We start from the raw sequence: 21,378 nt of genomic DNA, 5'->3' as shown, positions 1-21,378 counted from the left end.
TCGATGGGTGACGGGGGAGGGGAGGGAGCTAGGAGCCGGGGTGGAGCCACTGGGTCTACGGACCGAGGCGGAGTCCAGGCTTTGGAGGCTGGAGGAGGCCGGAGCAGGTGGGAGGACGGGCATTTTTGAGGAACGGTGCACTGGAGAGTGCTCTTGGGCTGGAGCCCTTCCTGGGCTGAACTGGGGATCAGGAGCCCTTCTGGGGCTAAATGAAACATCAGGAGCCCTTCCTGGGCTGGACTGGGGATCAGGAGCCCTTCCTGGGCTGGACTGGGGATCCCACGGTCTCTCCTCCTCATTTTGGCCCTGAATACCCTCCATAGTCCGATCCCCCTCAGCCATGAAGCTCCTCTTCGCGCTCACACCGTCCACGGCTTGCTCCCTCCTGGTGGGCACTGTCACCGGCTCTCGCACCTGGTCTGACGCGTTGGGTTCAAAATCCGAGGCGATCCTCTTCTCAGTCGTGGGGCTTTGCTCCAGCTCGTGGATCGCGGCGGGAAATGGCTCTCTGTCATCGGTGGGCTCAGGTTTATGCTCCGTACCGTGGGGAGATGGTGGGCTGGGCTCAGGGTCCTGAGTGGGGCCGGTGTTGTTGTCCGCGATGTCCACGGTCACCTGGGACTTGCAGGACACCAGCACCCACTCGATGAAGGTGGCGAGGCTCTCTCGAAGACCATCCCCAGACAACTGCACTCGTGTGGTGGCCTTTAGTCCAACGTGATAGAAGGTACAGAGGCAGTTGTCCGGGTAGTGCGTGAGGTGGGCCAGGGACAGAAAGTCGTTTGTGTGGTCCTCAAGAGAGTGTTCCCCCTGCTCCAGCAGGAGGATCTCGAATGCGGGGTAATCCATAATAAAAACTGACAAAAACCGGAAAAACAAGCGAGGGGAAAGACGACGCTATACTTGCTTTGGGTCGGTTATTCTGTCACGGTCTGTGGAGGCAGGCAGGATGATGACAAGGATTCAAATAAGGATATTTAATGTAGAGACAGCAAGGCAGATTCGGGTAGATGACTGACACACACACACACACACACACTATATATATATATATATATATATATTTATTTGTAGTGAAGGCCAGGCAATAAAGCACAATAATAAAAGTTAATAAAACAGTATTATGTGTACAGCAATTAGCCCCAACATTGGGATTAACAGAGGGATTTATTTATTAATTTAATTTTTAATGCTTTTGGAGTGCACATGCACCTGCAAATGTACTATTTTAATAGGAGCCCTGGCCCCTGATATTGAAGGACTTTAAATTTATATTCTGCATTAATATGCTCCAAAGATTGACAAGCAAACAAATGAAGTTTTCAGTGCTTTGTGTTAGCGAGTTTCATTGTCTGTATGGAGACTGCATGTATTTCATTCCCTCAACCATACCCTTTATCTAATGGAGTAGGGGGCCCTAGAACCTCGTAGACCCTCTGGAGATTGTGACTCAGACTTCATCAATCAGAGGGGAGACAGGGAATTCTCACCTTATAACTCAAGGCTAGACAAAACAGCCTGCCGGCCCTCTCTTCCTGTAATGTAGTGTTTTTCAGACTGTCATGCTGTGCATACAAACTCTGAACATACTGAATCTTCGGCCAGTAAAGGTTCCAGGCCAGTTCCAGTGACACACTTAGAGAGTCAATGAGTGAAAAGCATGGAAAGGATTGCTGAGAGTTCTGTCAGCATGGTTGTTGTTGACAAGAAATAAATGGCAAACTTGTCTTTTACTCAATCAGCAGTCTTTGTGAAAAGTGACATAGAGGTTCATAGTGGTGGGAAAAATACTGTGATCTTTTAACTGGACTTAATGGCCTGGAACCTTTAATGTGTATTGTTCTTGTTTAGTGTTCTATTGTACAATTTTACATTTATTTAGCACTGTTGCTAAGGCAGCATTGTACAAAACTTTCCCAGTCCTATACAACTTCCTGAGTCGACATTTCATCCGGTAACTTTAGGCAGTTTTGATTTATATGCTGTTTAATATTTGATTATCTTGTTAATTTAGATATGCATCTGCTTACATATGTGATCACTTCTTTCTGCTTTTTTACCGTGTTTTGATCCAGACATTCAGTACTCTTTCAGAAGATGCATAATAGCGCCTCCTAACGTACAACAGTGAAAACACAGAAAGCCATAAAATGCTGTCAATGTTGGGGAAAGAGTTGATTGACTAAAGTCTATCACATGGAGGGCAAATAATTTGGTAGGGAAATTTAATTGAAAGTTGGCCTGCATATTGTATAAACTTGAGATACCTTGAATGCCCTAGCAACCACCTAGAAACACCCCAGAACACCCTAACAACAACACAGCAATGCACAGAAAACTACTTAGAACATCACAGCCAATGCATAGCAATGCCTTGGAGTTGGAACCACCTACACTTTTTTCAGATTATATCTTATGTTAGAGTAAATAACTGTTTGTATTTATGATTTGCATACTGTAACATCATGGCATGTACTGTCATGTATCAAGATTTTATGTTTTGTAAGATCATGTATCAGATCTTATTCATCCAGTATTTGTCTTCATGTGGCTATTAAGTATTTAAGCACAGACATTGTATGTGTTTTCTTCAAATGAAGCACATTCTTTTAATAATCAAGTACCTTCTTGTATTATGTCATACGCCAGCCTGATTTTGGATTTTATCCAGTATCTGTAGGAAGATCAGCAAATCTATACAAGCTCTCATTGATGTCTTGATACCAAGCAATGGTGATAAAGAGATAACAAAAGCTGAGTTAGAAAAGAAAAGAAACTTGCTTCTCTGGAGCGGAAAGTGGCTCTACAAACTTCCAGCTGGACTGACTTCCTCTTTAAAGTCATTGTAAAAGGGCTATGCTAGGAACACAATACACAAAACACTACCCAGCGAGTCAAACTTCCCATGGCACTGAGGCTGTCTGTGCCCTGATAAGAGGCCTGAAAAGAATGGATAAGTTTGGCAGTGCTGCGTGGACCGGCCCCTTTAGCAAGGGGCAGATGACTGGTAAAACTAATTCCAGAGGCCCTCAGCAAGTTAGTTACCTTTCAATTAGCCTCTGATTTTACACCTGGTAATATTGAACTAAATAACTTTCCTAGCCCCAGATAATGACTTTAATACCAACACTAGCAGTTAGGACAGTGATGGAAAAACCCTGCCACCATTGCTGCCCTACAGGGTTGAAATGGCCCAACTCTATTTTAGAAAACTCTTGTCCTCTGGGAATACTGGGAAGGTACCAATTACAGACACCCAAAAGCCCTCTCCCCCTGCCCTGTGATCTCGTCTTTCCTCTTGGCCATAGTCCACCACTCCCTCCATATCATCCATCTCCAGCTCCACCATCGCAATAGGAGGAGATCCTATTACACCTTCATCTGATAATGGTAAACATTGCCTTTTCTTTTAACATCCAGTGAGGCAAAGCATGGCTCTGCTTGTGTAAACGGTGAGTCTGCTTTTAAGCTCCAGCCTTTACTCTCAGAGTGGCCATGCTGTGTTTGTCATCGTAAATAAATTAAAGTCCCAGCAGATTGTTGAGTTGATATGATTTGTGGAAATTCATGTGGCATTTATGTCAGAGTTAGCAACCAATGACATCATCTGAGGGCATTAAAATGCTGCAACCAGTGGTGGACAGTAACTATTTTTACTTTGTTACTGTACTTAAGAACAATTTTCAAGAATCTGTACTTTACTGGAGTATTTTTATTTTGGGAAACTTTTACTTTTACTTCATTACATTCCAAATCATAATATTGTACTTTTTACTCCAAGACATTTCATAAAAACATCTTGTTCCTCATTATTTTGTTCCCCATGATAGCAGTGTTCGAATCGTGAACAAGCTGATTATTTTCAATGAGCATGTTAAATCGGTTCGCAAATCACACTGAACAATTTATTCACTAATTGGAGTGAGTGGATTGCAGTTGTTCTTGAGTCAACAACTCATTGATTCATATGATCCATTCAGAGCGAGTCTACAGTTAACAATTCACTATATTTACAAGAATGGGAGCTTGAGTGCATGCGCGACTGATGGCGTGAAAAGTTACTAATGCCGCATTTTAGCATTTATTATTGTAAATTAAAATCTTGTTTAGGTCATGAGTGTCCATTGTTTGCAATATAAAGCTGCTGTTAAAGGGCTGTTTAAGCCCACTGTATGAAATGCTTGAACGCAGACATGTCTATATTTTGTTTATTACCATCTGAATGGCGTAGGTTTTATTTAGAAACTAAACACAACATAAAAACAATGCAAATGAATGTCCATGCATCTACCCAACTGCCATAACAATTTCAAATGATGTAAAAGTAGAATTCATAATGTTTTTCTTAAAATGCGAACACATTTTGCCCAAGCTCTGTTTTTATATTGTACATTTTTATTTGGAAACACACATTTTGTTTTTCCTAATTTCTATATATATATTTATATTTTCACTTGTTCAGTAGTAATCAGTGAATGATGTGTATTTTTAGCAGGAGGATAGAGTATATACAATTGCGAAGTAAACATCCATCGATCAGTCCTTTTTACTTGTAATACTTAAAAATCAAGTAATTTTGTACTTGTACTTAATACTTTTACTAGAGTAATAATTTATTAGGGTATCTGTACTTTTACTCAAGTACTCGATTTGTGGACTTCATCCACTTCTGGCTGTAACCAATAACCTTCCTGTAAGTACTCTTGTGGTTATGATTATATTTAAATGTATAGTATATTCTAGTAATTAATTGTAAAAGTTCTTGCTCTAATTATTTGCCATGTGCCCTTGTATAATACAACTATCAAAAAAAAAAGTTCATTCACAACAAAAAAACCCATGTATGGACAGGGGCTATCATTTATGCTCAGGAAATCTTGGGTTAGATTTGTGTGTGTGTGATAGTTTTGAGAGAGTAATCACTACCTTGGGACAATACTGGGAACTCTATGGCAGTTCATCTGCATTTACGATGCAATGCATCCAATGCATGTCGTAATGCAGAGGCTGTTGGTTGGAGATATATGTGCAGAATTACAGGGGGAAAACCAGAGACAGAAGCCCTAAATCAGATAGCAAGCCACTGAAAGTTCATCCTGCTGGGGAATTTTCCTGTGGTAAGAAAGCATTCATTAAAGCAGGTATATCATTGCCTACTTTCATGTAATTGAGGTTTTGATACAGGGATAAGCATCTTCAGAAGCATAGCCTCTCATCTACAAGAGAATTCTGCCCCACCCATAGAGCTCAAACCCACCTGAAGCTTAAATCCCCACTCCCCTTCATTTGCAACCTCATAAAATACAATCTCCACTGAGCTACATCCACTTCCCTAATATTCCTGAAAGATTTTCCATATAAAGTATAGTAAACAAACCCTGCCGGTTAATGTTATTTCCTTTCCATAGTAAATCATATTGGGTGAGGTAGATATTCTGTGCAAGTCTGAAAGCTATTTACCAGTAACAGCACAGAGGAGAACAAAGCAGATGATGCACAATTCAAAACAAAGCTTCTAAAAACGACTTTTCATCCTGATGTGTAGGAAAACCTTTTGAAATATGTATTTGTTTCAATTTTCATGTCGGTAGTGTATGTAAATGATCAATGTGTGTGCTCTGTACTACTTGGACCTAGATATCCTTTATTTGTCAGCAAAATTCCACAGGATGATGCAAAACTCGTCATTTTACGTTATCTGGCACACTTTTGACAGCACCGGGGCTTTTCTTAAAACTACAGGTCAAACTTCCAGACTTTTGTATTCCCACCCCAAGGCAGTCAGATCAACAGAGAGGTGGCAGCAAAATCAAAAGTGCATTATGGGTGCTGAAGTTTTTGACAGAGGGGAATAGTTCAATAGTTGAAAAAAATAGGTTCTTTAAAGAACAAGCTTAGCCTTACTCTAAACCTAACCCTAAAACCAACTGGTTGCAGAACCAATGAAGATGGTGATCCAGGAAATCCTACTTGGCACAAACAGTGTAAGGAAATATTCACACAACATAACACTACATATTTTTCAGCATGGGAATTCTGTAGTTCAGATCACCTGACTTGTTGAGAAAGAAGATCAGAGAGGCGTTGGAAAAACACACAATCCGAGACTCTTATGCAGGTGTGTGTGAACCAGGAGCCAGGGGTGAGTGACAGGGGCGCTGTGAATGTCTGTGAACACAAGTGAGGTGTTAAGCTGAACCTAGCTGCGGCTGAGGACAGGACAGATGTGTGGAACGATAAGCATGGGAGTGGAATTTTCCAACCGCAGCATAGCTGATGGAGGAAGCTGGAAGGGCAGGGCTTGCTGTTGGCACATAGCTGTTTCTTCTTAAAGAGCTGCATTTTGCAATTGTATCCGATTTCCTGGTGGCATGCTGGCAGCTTCATAGATATACACTATGCCGTCCATGTTTCTCAGCCTGACAAGACCTTGAAATCTTCAAAGCAAAATAATTAAATCCTGCATGCATGCTGTTATTTAACAACAGAACTGCAAAAAATTAAGATTAAGAACTAAAATTAAGTATAAATCCATTTACAAACATTGCAATTGGTCAGACAAACAGATAGTCACACCCCAAACTCATACCATTGGTTGAGCCAGTGTTGGTGTTGAGCTTCTCTGGATGCTCAACTGAATAGAGCAGTTTTTAGTTTATACCATGATGCAACTCTTGGGAGAATTTGATGTGAAATGCTCAAGTTCATAATGAGATCTCAGACTTTTGACTGCATACTTTGGTATCTCGGTCAATTTGAGCTGAGTTTAAGATATGGTTAAGATGTAAACTCTAAAACTCTAGAGGAGACATGCATGAGATTACTGTGGTCTTTTCCTAGGAGAAACTTCTGAGTTGCAATACTTTAAGCAAAGCCTCGCTTTGCTCTCCATTTAACCTCTGAATTGTTTTCTTTCCTATGGGAAAGCACGTTATTTACTGTTGCATGTTGGCACAGTCTTTATTTGCACTATTTAAGCATATTTGAGAGAGCAAGAATCCTGGGATCTTTCCTGGAATGACTTTTAATAAGCACAATCAAGTTCTCTTGAACCAGGTGGATCACATCCCTCACGTCTTCATCATATAATAAAGGAGATGACTGTCAGTGATAGCTTTTCACAGTCTTTCCCATTTAACCAAGCATGAAAGTTTTCTTTGTAGCCCTTTGTGCTTTTTCTTTAACAAAACTGCATTCAGAAGAAAGCTATGGTGCAGATTTCTTGTGCCTCGAGGTACCCATGAACTGCCTCAGATTGAACAGCCCAGCTCAGAACGACAGAGCCTTACATGCAGCACATCTCCCACAGGCATACTTGCTCAATTCACCTCAATCTAACACACACACACGAGAGAACTCAGCCTGTCCCAGCAAGCAGAGCAGCTGTGCTTTGTTTCAACACTGGAATGCACGATTGAGAAAGCGTTTCACCGCAAAAGCCTCCCAGCCATCCCTACTAGTAATCAGATCCAGTCTGACTACCCCACTCCACATGTGTTTGCTGTAACACACACATTTATCTTTAAAGAAAAATGTCTAGAATTATTCTCATTATACTACTATACAATTTGTTGCATGTCTCAACATTGTAAACAGGAAACAAAATGAATACAGAAATCAATATTTCCAAATAAAGCGTTAGCACTCATTAAACTACAAAATGTTGAGACAGTGATTTAGGAATAGTGGAGGGGATATTGATCCATCCCAGTGACTTGAAACTTTTGAATTTGTTCACTAAATAATGAGAGGTTTTTAGATTCATTCACAGATTCCTTCAGTTAACCATTCTGCAGGTCACATTGTTACGCCAATAGGTGGCGACAGGTGAGTGTCTTTATGTTTGTTATTATGAGACTGAATATTTAATTCAGCTGAACTCAACTCAGTAAAACCAAGTCTTAATATCCTTTACTAAAATGCCTACAAATCTACTAAAAAATCCATAAACAGTTTTTAAGTTTCATAAGTCTTTTCCCAACAAAAGACAACAAAGCAGACCATATATCTCTCTCTCTTTCTCTTTCTCTCTCTCTCTTTCGCTTTTGCATAACAGACTTAACAGGCCTTAAGTTTAATTCAGATTAATTTTTCAGATTAATTCAGTTAATTCACTAACTGAGATGCCACATTCTCTATAGGTAGAAAACAATCACAAGCCTCAAAGAAAGAGACTACAGTGAACACAATACATGAGTCAGTAGAATGATTGGTTCACTAAAATTATTTGCTAAAAAATGCCAATTAATTAATGAACAAAACACCATTTGGGATTACTTGGCCTTCTGAATCTTCATCCAGCCTTCTCAGAACCCACAATCATACCAAGCACACTTCTGTCAACTCTCTGCAGCCCTCATATCAATCTGAGTCCCATGAGACCTTTTTGCTTTACATAAGATTACATTACTATAACTAGCTTTCATCAACCCTTCATCTTTCTCCTCATTTATACCATTCTCAGCACTGAGTAAAATCAGACTTAAATTCTAAGCTCTCCCACAGGAAACTCTGACTCTGTAGCTGATTTGCTTGTTTTCAGTTACTTTCTGGATCGTTCTTCCTCAAGCAAAACAGCATAACTAAAAGGTGTTTTAAATAATTATAGACATTACATTTGCCGAAGCAAAAGCAGCTGCCAAATATTAAACAACACATAAAACAAAAAGGCTAAACATTCTTAAAATAAGTCAGACTCACACATGTGGCGCGTCACTACTACATATTGTAGATGTATTTCTATATGTGGTTGTTTTGAGCCGGTTATGGTTTCGGAAATGAATATCAAATGTGGCTCCATTTGCATAAATCAAAACAGCCTAGTGGGTTATGGTTTGGTTACCTCTTCATTTCCACAAAGCTCTGAATGCATTTATACTGTTATCACTGACCACTTCACAAAAAGCCAAAGCGCTGTGGCTCTGTTGAGCACTGCTCTTCACTGAAGTATAACAGTGAGTCAGGTACAACATTCTGTCAAAGAGAAAGGCGACTTGACATGGAATAAGATAAACAAGGTCACTGTGTGATTGAAGCAACCCACGGAAGAAGCCGAACCTGGGACGCTGAATACATGTCACTCCTTATTAAGCTGTGGTTGATTCTCAAACCACTCTGATCAGCTTGATTTGCAGTGAGTGTTCATATAGTTTGTGTTTGTGACTATCCGTGTATATGCATTGGCAAGAGTAGATCCATGTGTTGACAGTGGTTCTGGCAAAGAAAGCCACATGAGTTCAAATGAGTCTCGCTTGCCTGGATTAAACAGGATCAAATGCTGTACAAACCAACCATTTGAGCCCGAGCAAGAGTCAACCTTGCACCCAAGCTGTAGCACACTGGTTATCAGTGTGTGTTGGTTTTGCTGCTCTGAATATAACACATGGGTAGTGGTTCACTCAGGGACCTATAGCTACAAAAAAAACACAAGGGCAGAAACATTAAGCTTTCAGGTGCAAAGGTTACCATCATGGCTTCCCTTAACAAGATGTTGCTACAGAAGAGCTCAAAGACTAGCCTGTGTTAAGAGTTGCGTGTGTACATGGACAAAGGAATGTGAGAGATAGGGCCAGAGGTGCGAGCTGCCCCTATAAAGCTCTCTGCTAATCTTGACCGCGAGTACTGAGTACACAGAGCTCGCGACAGACAACGCTGGAGCAGTTTGAAGAGATGGGGGCACACATTGATGCATCGTTCCTGCATCACTAAGCAATGTGTACATGTTACACTGGTTTTCAGTCATCCCTTCTGCTTTTAACTGATCCGTCTACCTTTCCACTGGTAGGTCAGTTTACTCTGAAACAGCCAGGGAAAGAATGAAAAAGACACTATTTGGGTATTTTCAGACTGTCAGACTTGTAGAACCCTCTGGAGAACCTCTTGGCACCTCAAACTCAAGGTTTTTCAACTATCCTGTGGCATACTCAGGGTACTTCAGTATAATTTAAGTGCTCTAAAGTGTTAATCATGGTTAATGGAAGAACAAATGGTCTTTTGAGTTCTATCTGCCATATGCCTTGTGCTTTATATATATAGATATAGTTTTACATTTTACCTTATTTGTATATTTGTATAGTTGTATTTTGTATTTAATCTGTACCTATCTGTATTTATGTTATCTGTATGCACCAAGGGTCTGAGAGTAACGCAATTTCAATTCTCTGTGTGTATGTGCTGTACATGTGGAAGAATTGACAATAAAGCAGACTTGACTTGACTTGACTTGACTAAAAGGGATCTCCTAAAGAAACTTCATCATACGAGGGGCTTTAAGGCACTTGTTGAGTACATATAGTTGAGACACCTTCAGAAAGGTACCTTGAAGCTCTTCAAAGGGTTCCTAGCAAACCTTGTTGCTGGAGAGCTAACAGTACACATTTTTGGTGTCCACTTAATCTAACTCATCCATATTAGGTCTTGGTATCTCTATGAATGAACTGAGGAGCTGAATTTGATTAGTATGAGTTTGAAAATATGTAGTGTTGGTATGCCCTCAGGAACAGGGTTAGGAAACACTGATCTAAGTAACCCCACATGATGCCTCATGTACCTTATTTTTTTACAGTGTAGCAGCATCATGCACAATGAGACCAATAATAAAAGAAAGTAGTATGGATATTTTCAATATAGATATTTGTGAGCCTCAAAACAAACTTGGCCTTAACTCCCAAAATGAAAGCTCCACTGGGCAGGTCGCCCCTGAACCAACATTTACTGTACACTAGTCTATGTCTGTCTATGTTTGTTTAAGTTACATGGATAATCTTTATACTTTTCAAGTCTTTTTTCCCCCATTTTGCCAATTCAACCACTCCCTTTGGGATGTGCAGGTTTAGAGCTCTTATTGTGCTTATAATGAATAGCTTCTCATGAGAATCAAATGCGATAGTTTGAACAGCCAAACTCCATTTTGTATACTTAAAAAGTCACAAGTCCCCTCACTCAACAGCTTGCTAGTGTGGCCCTATTGCAGTGCTTTGCTGTCTGAATGACATGGTCCTTGTGAAGTCATCCAAGTTGTTTGCTCAGCCCAAGCAAAAAGTTCTGGAATGGCAGCAATAACAAGCCTGGATGTCTTGAGGGAATGACGTCAACCCCCTAGTTGACGTCCTGGCACGGATTGAGGGACCAAAGGGAGGGGGGCAGCCTCACCCACTGTCAAAATTACATACAGTTGGCTTGCTCTCCTGCAATGTTACAGCATAAGCGAAACGACTGAATGGGCCTTTCATGCCTTTTCCCTTTAGTACACCATTAAAACACAGCATGGTTTATGTTTGAAAAATAGACACTGATGAAAATACAGCAGGCTGAATAGAGCTACATGCAACCTAATATGAAGGGTTTCATAACATTCAGAGGAAACGATGTACAGTTGTATTACTAGATTCTGACAGTGATGAGAGTACTAACATAGATTTGCACGGACTGACATATGCAACATGACATTGCAGACAACCAATCAAAAGCAAAACGGCAAAATGTGTAACTAGTAGTAGCTCAGAACTAGTGGAAAAATAAACACCACATTCACAAATTACTTCTTCTGAATTTTTTATTCAGTGGATTACAAGATATAGTACAGACTTCAAGTTGAAGAAGCAAATGCAGCACGTGTTACAGGAGGACATTTTCTAACGTTTTTGGTCTAAAAATGGAGTTTGCTCTGAAAATCTTTCATTGCCATGATCTTCCTAAAGACATCTTTGAACTGAGAGGTACTGTCATCACCTCCTAGGAGATCAGGCATACTGGCCTTGACATTTCCACAGGGCGAGATAAACAGGACTTTGAAAGATCCAACCTGCTTAGCCCATAAGGCAACCCCCTGTTGTCCTAACTTTAAGCAGTATCAGAGGCATACATTCGCTGTAGACCACTGTCTACTTCCATGCCATGTCTACACCACTGCTTTCTCTGAGGGCATGGTACACAATACTATGAGTCATCCACGCAGGTTCTTCCAGTATTAAAATACTTGTTATCAAATACTACAGGATGTTGTGGCACAAATGACTGTTCAGTCAGGTCCACTTCGTCAAAGTATGTTTATTACAATTATATAGCATACAGTTAGTGTTGGCGGTATGGTTCTGTTCTGGGCAAAACTCCCCACGCCTGTCCATGCAGCCATGCTTGGACAGAGCGGGGAGAGCAGCAAGTCAAACCCCCCTGGGGTACAGAACAGATCCAGTATATAAATACATAATTACAATTCACAATTTACATGAGTTGTAGAAAATACAAAATACATGATAGAGAATGCTTGCAATATAGTGAACTATATAAGAAAGAAGAGAGAGAGAAGAAAAAACAATCTGATTAGATTACCCGTTCAGTTAGGTGGAGTTGGGGTTGGAGGAGGGAGTTGATTTGCGAGCAGTGATGCGATAGAAGAGATGCTGGAGAATGGAATTCAAATGGACCGCTGTGATAAGTGTCAAAACTGGATTGGTACATGTCAGGAACAGCTGACTATCAGCTGATGCGAGCTTGACTGACATGGCCTGCCTGAAGAAATGCGATGCTTGATTTAAAAGATAAATATGCAATAGGCATATTTGTAAGTTAGTAATATTTTGATCAAATGAGTTTGGTTGCATTAGGCACCAAAGGTAAAAAAAAAGCCTTTACAAATGCTCACATTTTGTTTGAGATAAAGAGAGCGGTTCTGGCAAGGATGTTCTCTGGAAAAAATAAAAAAATAAAAAAAACATATATATATTTTTTTCTTCTTCTTTTTTTTTTGGACCACCACATGGACACTTCCCAAATGTTGGGTGCCCTGAATTTCCATAAATCAAACAGCACCTCCAATGAGCACTCATTATTCATGCCCATGTATCTGGAGGGGCAGTGGGTCCAGTGGATGTGGTCAGGAAGCATTAGTTTTTATAAGCTGACACAGGATAGGGTAGAAAAGGAAGGAGGATACAATCTATGGTCTGGCTGATAAAACAAAGGAAATTGCACAAGCAGACTATTTTTATTGAGAAATGGACCTGAATCTAGGCACGTATGAGCCAGTCATAAACAATCCACAACAACAAAGACTATTAGACAAAAAATACAGCATACAGGCATGAGGAATACACAGACAGGATGATTAGCATCATTTTTAAATGACACTAACATAGAAGCTAGGCAATTTCTGTAATGGACTTTTTCAGAGGAATCTGAAGATTAGCTGTAAATTTCAGAAAAGTCAAATGTCTTTGTGAAGGCATTTGGAAGATTTATACACCAATCATCTGAATTTGGGGGAGTGTGAATGAGGTTCATTTGGAGATCTGTAAATCAAGTCAGATTTCCAGCAGAGAGGAGAAATATGTCAAGGGACCTGGCAGAGGAACAGTCTGTTGGAGACACATTTAATAAGGCTAAAGAGATGTAGGGGGGACAGGGGCTAATACCAGACCCTTACCCCCACCCGCGAGAGCTCACTTGGCTCATCCATCTTCACCAAATATTTAGTTACTGCTCAAGATCTGTGGACAGCCATCATCATCATTCTGTGAAAGAAATTAATTCTTCACGCACTCCACCCCAGTTTCATACTCGGATCTCCTGTAGTACTTTTAGACCTTCAAAAATCAAACACACTCCAAGACTGTAGAAAGCAAATTCATGTGAGCATTTAAGAAGTTGCAGTCCTGATATTTTCTAAAATAGTTAGAAAAGTAGTGAAGCACTTAAATGTAAAGAAGATGAAGGGTGAAGAAAAAGAGACACTGAAAAAACAAACACTGATCATGATTAAAAAAATTCCGGTTATAAATCCTGTCAAACCACTGCAAGATAAAGACTGTATTCATGAGAAAAGTAATGTAACTTGATCTGTTGTCTAACATGCCAAATAAGGTGACATCACTTCCTCTTGGCAGGCTTACAAACACTTAATCATCAACCTGCCTGGAGGAAAACGGTGTGCTGAAAAAAAAACAGTAATGATAATAATGATGTCTTCTACTCTAATGAGTATTGCCTAAGGCTCACAGTACATAGCATGAGCCAATGACCTGTCACAATTCACAGCTCATGCCTAACCAGAGACATAGGTGAGTTTTAACCCAAGATACATTCATCTGCCCTTAGCCCTACAGAGGTGAGATTTATTTAAGTAACTGGCACATCTGAGACCTTTCAAAACATATATGCTCATGTAGTATTTACAAAGAGTTATAGTTATGGAACTGTCATACGTTCAGAGAGATTATGATTATGACTGTCATTTGCACAGATGCAGTGGATAACATAATATATAGATGCACTTGACCAGTTTGGGTCAACTGCAGTATCTCGAATATGTGTACAGTTCAGATTCTTGGACTATTCAGAGTCTCACAGTACATTTTTCACATATTTCCTAAAAACAATATATCTCTGCATGCACAATATTATTCTGCTGCATATAAGGATTGATCATATTTTGTTTTCAATAAAAATAATATTAATAATATAATATTGATATTTTCACTTACAAGTAATTGCTACAGTGCACTTAAGGTAAGAGAAGGCATTAAAAAAGGCATTAAAGCCCTGCCCTGGAAAAGTTGGTTCTCAAGCATGCAAAACTCAAACTCTTAAGTAACACAAACATAAATAAATACATACATACATACATATATATATATATATATATATATATATATAAATAATCCAAATCAGTAAGGAAATGTCTGCAAAAATAAATAAATAAATATTTGTGTCATGGTTGATAACCATATACAAGTTTTTTTGTGAAAAAAGCAGCCCATTCAAGCAGACATGTTAGGCAAGTGTTTGACAAATGAAATTTGAGGTCAAAGAAAGAAATTGTATAAGAAAAACATTCCTGGCATTGTTTGGACAGTCGAAAGCAAAGTGGTGATGACTGTGTGTTTGGCCTGCTCACTGTTTCTACAACTATAGTTGGTGTACACTTCCACGAAAAACACACCGCAAGTGCAGACAGAGCACACCAATGACAGATCCAGTTGACGTCCCACTGTCAGAGGGCGTGTATGAGCAAATAACTGTTTTCTGACAAAAACGCCTCAAGTGTCCTATGTAGTCTAGTGTGTCTATGACCTAGATAACTGGGGTAACCCTCGATGAACTCCAGCTTTTGAAGGTTGCTGAAAATAACCAAAAATGCAGCTTATTATAGACATGAGTGTCATGGAGATCAAATTATCGGTGCTTTATGATGACATTAAATGTAACTTTGTTAAGACTAACAGCCGCTATAAATGCATCTGAATGACCTTTAATGATAAATGATCTTTCTTTCTTGTGTAAAATGTTCTGTTACAGCACTTCCTGATCAACTGCAGGGCTAAAACTCATGGAAACCAGTAAATTGCAGCCATGGCTTATTCCAGAGAGGAAAGTCATCGCACTGGACAAGCCACATCCTGATGTGTCTCCTCCGAAAAGCTGTTTCTTTCCCCGACTTGACCTTGTTTTCAGCTGATCTCGTGCTAATTGTCCCTAGGCCTCCAGTGCTGCTTAGTGGGCTGCTAAACAAAGGGAGGCTAAATCCCTCAGCAGGCTATGTCATTATGTATCAGCAAGGGTCTATCCTTTCCAAGTCAACTGTATTAATTTTAGTCACTCAATTTGCAGTGATACCAAATCTGAGGCGAGTGAGTGTATATGGGTGATTAGGAAGGGAGGTTAGTTAAGGATCGCAGACTGATGGTCAGCTGTCTCTGCAGGCCAGATCTGCTGACTTATTCACTCACTGCGTGTCTTATCTGATTCATAGCGTTAAACCCGCTAGGTTCTTGGCTTATTCACTGGCACCAGTTGTGTTTGAATCACATTATCTATTTATTTTATCAAAAATGAACTTATCAGAATTCAGTGTACAATACCAGCCAACTGTGAGTAAGAATCTTCCCACAGAAAGCATCGGATTTGGCTTGGATCCCAGATTTTGGTATATAATAACATGTTGTTGATTCCAACATAAATGTTAAAAGTCAGGCCAAAGACCTTATCCGTACCATCAAGATCAAGTGTGGAATGAAGCTAGCCTGACACATCTTTGGATTGTCTTGAAAACATCTTACCCTGAAGGGAAGTGTCATTTTGACCGTGATGCGTAGACAAAGGTAAAGAAACAGATATGAGGGCAATGATTCTGACTAGCAGCATAGTCTCCATTTACACCAGTTGTTAACATCTGTCTTGAACAGTGTTGGGGGTAACGCATTACAAGTAACGCGAGTTACGTAATCAGATTACTTTTTTCAAGTAACTAGTAAAGTAACGCATTACTTTTTAATTTACAAGAGTTACTTTTTCCAAATAAGTAACGCAAGTTACTTTTTTTCCAATTTATTGATTGACAGCTCTCCTGTCCCCGTGTTGAGAGAAATCAGATGTAGCTGTAGTTCTAAAATAAATATGAATATGCATTATCGCACGCACACAAAAAAAACAGATTCAGTATTCCTCAAAATGAATAAAAATAATGCAACTCAGAATATGACGCAAACCTGCAATAATTAAATGTTAAACAACACAAATATGCTTTATGTATTTAATCCCATTCTGTTAACCAATGTCTTTGCTTCTGACCTTCGATGATCCAGTTCAACCGTACTAATAAACACAAATTACTCTAGACGAACATTTGTGTCTTTTTTTATTCCTGAAGTGTGTTGAACTTTCTTCTTCTGCATTCTACTGTTTGGACGTAAATGTACTTTCCCTTCTGCCTGAGGCTTATTCATTTCACTTTTGGTGTGAAAAGGCTTTTATATTTGCCAAAAATATAACATTTTTTTATTTTTAAAAACAAACAAGCAAGCCCTGTCCAGATTTAAAAAGTAACGCAAAAGTAACGTAATGCATTACTTTTAAAAGTAATTTTCCCCAACACTGGTCTTGAAAAGCTTATGTTGTTGTTCAATGTGTGTGTCAGTCACGTGCGTTTATTATGTGTGACGTCACCGAGGCGCCATTTAGAAGGTATCGTTGCATTGAGCAGTGAACTAAAAGTGTACAGAGCCATGCAGTAAAGACCGATTAAATCGTCATACTGGAGAAACAGATGCAAACCAAGTAGATGATAGTAGATCATTTTTTTAGGAACCGTAATTTATCACTGATGATGATTAACGATTAACACTGATCCATTCTAAGGTTACCTGACGCAAAAAGTTGAGTGCCACCGGCATCGCTGCCTCCAACCTCGTTGGATATATGATTATCTTGTATACACTTATGTTGTTTTTGTCTACCATTGATTTGCGCACATAATTTGCACAATTGTAAGTAATTACATCATGTGAGTCTCTACCATTAAACCTTACCGTTTATTCACAATGTTTCGTACTTCATTTGGCTGATAACAAGCACTGATAAGTACTAATAACAAGGAGACAATCAAAAACACATTTATGAAAATGGCATTATACATACTTTATTATTAATGCAACACCGTGTTAAAAATCAGTTTCAAAATGCATAACAGAAGATGTGAAAAGCATGATGAATCATCAACACACTGTTTTCTTAAGTGGACACAGTGCAAGTACTACAAAGAAAGCTGAATAAATGAATAATAATAATATGATTTGATGCTCCTGCCAAACATTTCTGATGACCCTTTCTGTATGGATTCTTAGAAGTGCTAGACGATATGTCAAATACTAAATAGTGCTTGTAGGTAGAAGACATTTTGACACACACTTTCACACTGAATGGTTTCTCTGTGGAAATCTCAAAACAGTCTATCACTGCTATTCGGTGTCCAAAGAACTCCACAAACTAGCGAGGCATAATTTTGTGCCTGTCACAGTTGTCTAAAACGGTGTTTGTGCAGGCAGATCCAATCTGAGGTGCATAAGGTTAACATAAGTATTTAAAATTAAGTGAGAATGTTTCTTATTTCTGGCATGAAAAGCAGCATAAGGCAATTAAAACCTTCACGGCATGGATTCTCAACTCTAGCCCTCAAGAGTCCACTTCCTATAGAATTTAGCTCCAACCTCAATCAAACTCACCTGCCTGTAACTTTCTAGTAATCGTGAAGATCTTGGTTAGCCTGTGCAGGTGTATTTTATTCAGGTCGGATCTCAACTCTGCAGTAAAGTGGACCTCAAGTGGACCTCAAGAACCCATGTAGTAAAGGTTCCCAAGTTTGGCATACCTGTATAATGCTTTACTTTAAGATCACTGAAAAACTATCAGACATCCTGAGTTTACGCCACAGCAGTCAGTTTTCTTCTGCGCGCACACAAGTAAGTTACATTCAGTTAGTGACACTGAGTGGTGTGGTGTGAAGCCGACCATCTCCAGCCTGGTGGGTCATCGTCTCAGCTGGCTGCAACTGCTCCCACTTACTGTTTAATCACACCTAGCCTAACTATATGAAATGAAAATGAACAAAAATGTAGTCAGTACTTTTTTAAAATGGTAAGAAATAAAAATGAGAAACATTAGAAATGTATTTTAGTGAAGTATTCAGTTTAAATTACACCGATGTTAAGTACAACCCCCCCCCAAAACAATATTTAATTTCAGTAACGTTAGATATGTTGGCAAATATGATGATTGTGCATATCACCGCTGCAACCCAGGCCATCTTGACGCGGCGACGCCTCTTGTTGTTTAGTCTTTTTTTCAAGTGCGAGACCTAAAACATCTTTCTCCGTGGTGAGTTTTTGACCTTTTCTATCATGTAATTCACTATTGCAGACTTTAACACAACAAGAACGTACCATTATAAATCAAATTAAAAAGACAATTCTCCAACTGCAGAACACCTCGGCTTCGATACCTTACAAATGGCGGCGATACCCAAAATGCACTTCGATTCCCGTGAGTGTGACGTCACCTGACAAAGACCGATAGGCTACCAAAAACGTGAAGAGGTTTTTGAACATTTCTGAATGTGGTTGACCATTCACACCTGCATTTAGTTAGCCTAAATGTGCAGACAGTGGATTTCCAAGATTAAATGTTATTTTAACGTCCTAGAAAAAACTGAACATGAGGGAAAGGAACTATATGAACTGAAGGAGCAAGAGAGATACTTCATAAAATTCGAACAACACTGCCATCAGCTGACAGGCGTGTGTAAGTGTTGCTTGTTCATTAACAAGGCCTTTTAGATGATCTTAGACTGCTGTCTGCTGTTAGACGGACGTACTACAATCAATTCCATTGAAATCCTGGAAACAGAAAACAAGCCATCAAACACATAAAGACGCTAACTGATTAAAATATCAAATTACTGGGTTACACAGAAAAACCTCGGAGCAGTTTATTTAAAATGTATTAGTTTAAAAAATATACATGTAAGTCAAATAAATGGCAAATAAATCGTTTTAACTCCCCATAACACGCTAATTTAAGTCATTATATGTCCTGTTTAAAAAAAAAATAGACACAGGGCTATTATTCAACTGTAATTATCAATTTGCATCAACAAGTTAATTTTTTGTAACAAAACAAAAACACTGCTCCAGGTGAGGCTCGAACTCACAACCTCGGCATGGCTCTGCAACGTACTGCTGTATAAGTACCGCGCGCTAACCGATTGCGCCACTGGAGCTTCGCTCACATTGGCTGCAATTAGATATATGATCTCAAGCTCTGTCGCGCACACGATACTGCACTTCACGCGTTTCTAAATACTTTTTCACTGTGACTTGAGTAGTTGTTGGTTAATTGGCGAAATGTATGTTCTGAAGGTGCTACTGATCGTTGTGATTTCTTACAGCCAGTTGTTTAATGTCTCACTTGTTTTCGCTAACGTTGGCTGAATTAGTGAGCACAGACGCAGTAGTAACGTTACGCTATATCGATTTAGTAGGGTAGCTAAAATAATTTGCGTCGATTTTGCTGGTGTTAAGCATTAAATGCTGTGTTGAAATGCTAATAATACAGCATGTGCTCTCAGAATATGACTTATCATTTCGTACGTAGTTTCATGCTACTGACTAGCAAGCGAGCTAATGACAGACTGTCAACGACATAAGAGAATATTCTTGCAAAAACACAATTATAATATTAAACAAGCTGCATTTCCTCAATTGCACAGTTGTAATAGATATATGTTAGGTTCAGTGACAGAAAAAAAGTGTCTCTTACGAACCTAATAGCCTAGTAAACAACAGTGAATGGGGTTTTAGCACCTCTACCCTGTCCCAGTTAAAAATGCTAATTTGCTCACTTACCAACTTGGCTAGTAACTCGTGGACACTTTTTGCAAAACGGTTTGTGACCCAACAGGTGTGTTGTATGGTACCAATGCACGTACGTTTACAGTTTTTATGATTGCTAACACACAATTCATGAAACAATTCACCATTTTCTCACAACTATAAACACAATCTCAAAACTACACACCTGTGCAAACTTCAAACTTCCAGGTCAAAGTCAAATATTTTAGTCAAAAACACATTCTCTTTTGTCAGACTCAAACATTACACACACTGCTTCACTGCCTAGAGAACACTAGTGAGATCAATTCAAGACACTGTTACAAAAACCTCCTTTTGGGAAACAGGAAACATTTAGCAATTCAATGTCTGTTACAGTAGGCAGCATAGATAGAGGGCTGCAAATACAGTAAAATTCAGCAATAACTTAAAGAAAAGTTTACTTTCTTTGTACTACTGTAAAGTGATCTTACAGTAGATGAAAAGCACTAGAAGAGAAAACTACAAAAACCAAACAACAGCATATACAGTAAACACACATTGGAATATACTGTCAGTTACTGTAAATACATAAATTCATCATCCTCTCCCAAGTTGCATTACAGTATTGGTAATATCCTTTTATATATCCTTATAATCTCTGTTGAAAAAAACAGCATATGTTGGTTAGGTATGTTTTGACGCTGGGATGCTGGTTTAAACTGGTCATTTGCTGGTTTAAACTGGTCTAAGCTGGTCCTTTGCTGGTTTATGCTGGTCCTTTGCCAGCACATGACCAGCATAAAACAGCAAAAGGACCAGCATAAACCAGCAAAGGATCAGCTTAAACCAGCAAAGGACCAGTTTAAACCAGCAAAGGACCAGCATAAACCAGCATCCCAGCATCAAAACATACCTAACCAGCATATGCTGTTTTTTTCAACAGGGATACCCTTATTTGTTATACTATAACAGTTTCTTAGTCTTCTGACAAAAATACTTTCTCTGTCTCCCCTAGACAGTCGACTCTCAGTTCTGCACAAATACAGTACATGTAAGAAGTACTCGGCTACAACTCAATTCAACAGTTATCAGTTTGAGGGTATGTGCTACAGTATTTACAGTACAAAGAACAGTGAAAGTTCTCTCATCTGAAGAACTGCTACTATGTACTGTAACTGTAATGTGTGAGTAGTGTAAAAACTCTGTAGATGAGCCTGCAGGCCAGCTTTCCTTATGC

General features: G+C 39.3%; 1 non-coding gene across 1 annotated transcript; it reads right to left on the bottom strand.

The window, feature by feature from the left end:
- Positions 1 to 19,455: 19,455 nt before the first annotated feature.
- Positions 19,456 to 19,549, bottom strand: trnai-uau (transfer RNA isoleucine (anticodon UAU)). Its single transcript has 2 exons — positions 19,512 to 19,549; positions 19,456 to 19,491 (listed from the first exon to the last, which is right to left on the bottom strand). It is a non-coding gene; the product is annotated as a tRNA-Ile (tRNA).
- Positions 19,550 to 21,378: the final 1,829 nt, after the last annotated feature.

The sequence above is a fragment of the Sinocyclocheilus grahami genome, unplaced genomic scaffold, assembly GCF_001515645.1.
Source record: "Sinocyclocheilus grahami isolate Dianchi unplaced genomic scaffold, SAMN03320097.WGS_v1.1 scaffold123.1, whole genome shotgun sequence".
NCBI lineage: Eukaryota > Metazoa > Chordata > Actinopteri > Cypriniformes > Cyprinidae > Sinocyclocheilus > Sinocyclocheilus grahami.
Note: the sequence above shows the minus strand (reverse complement) of the source record. Positions and strands in the feature narration are given on the sequence as shown.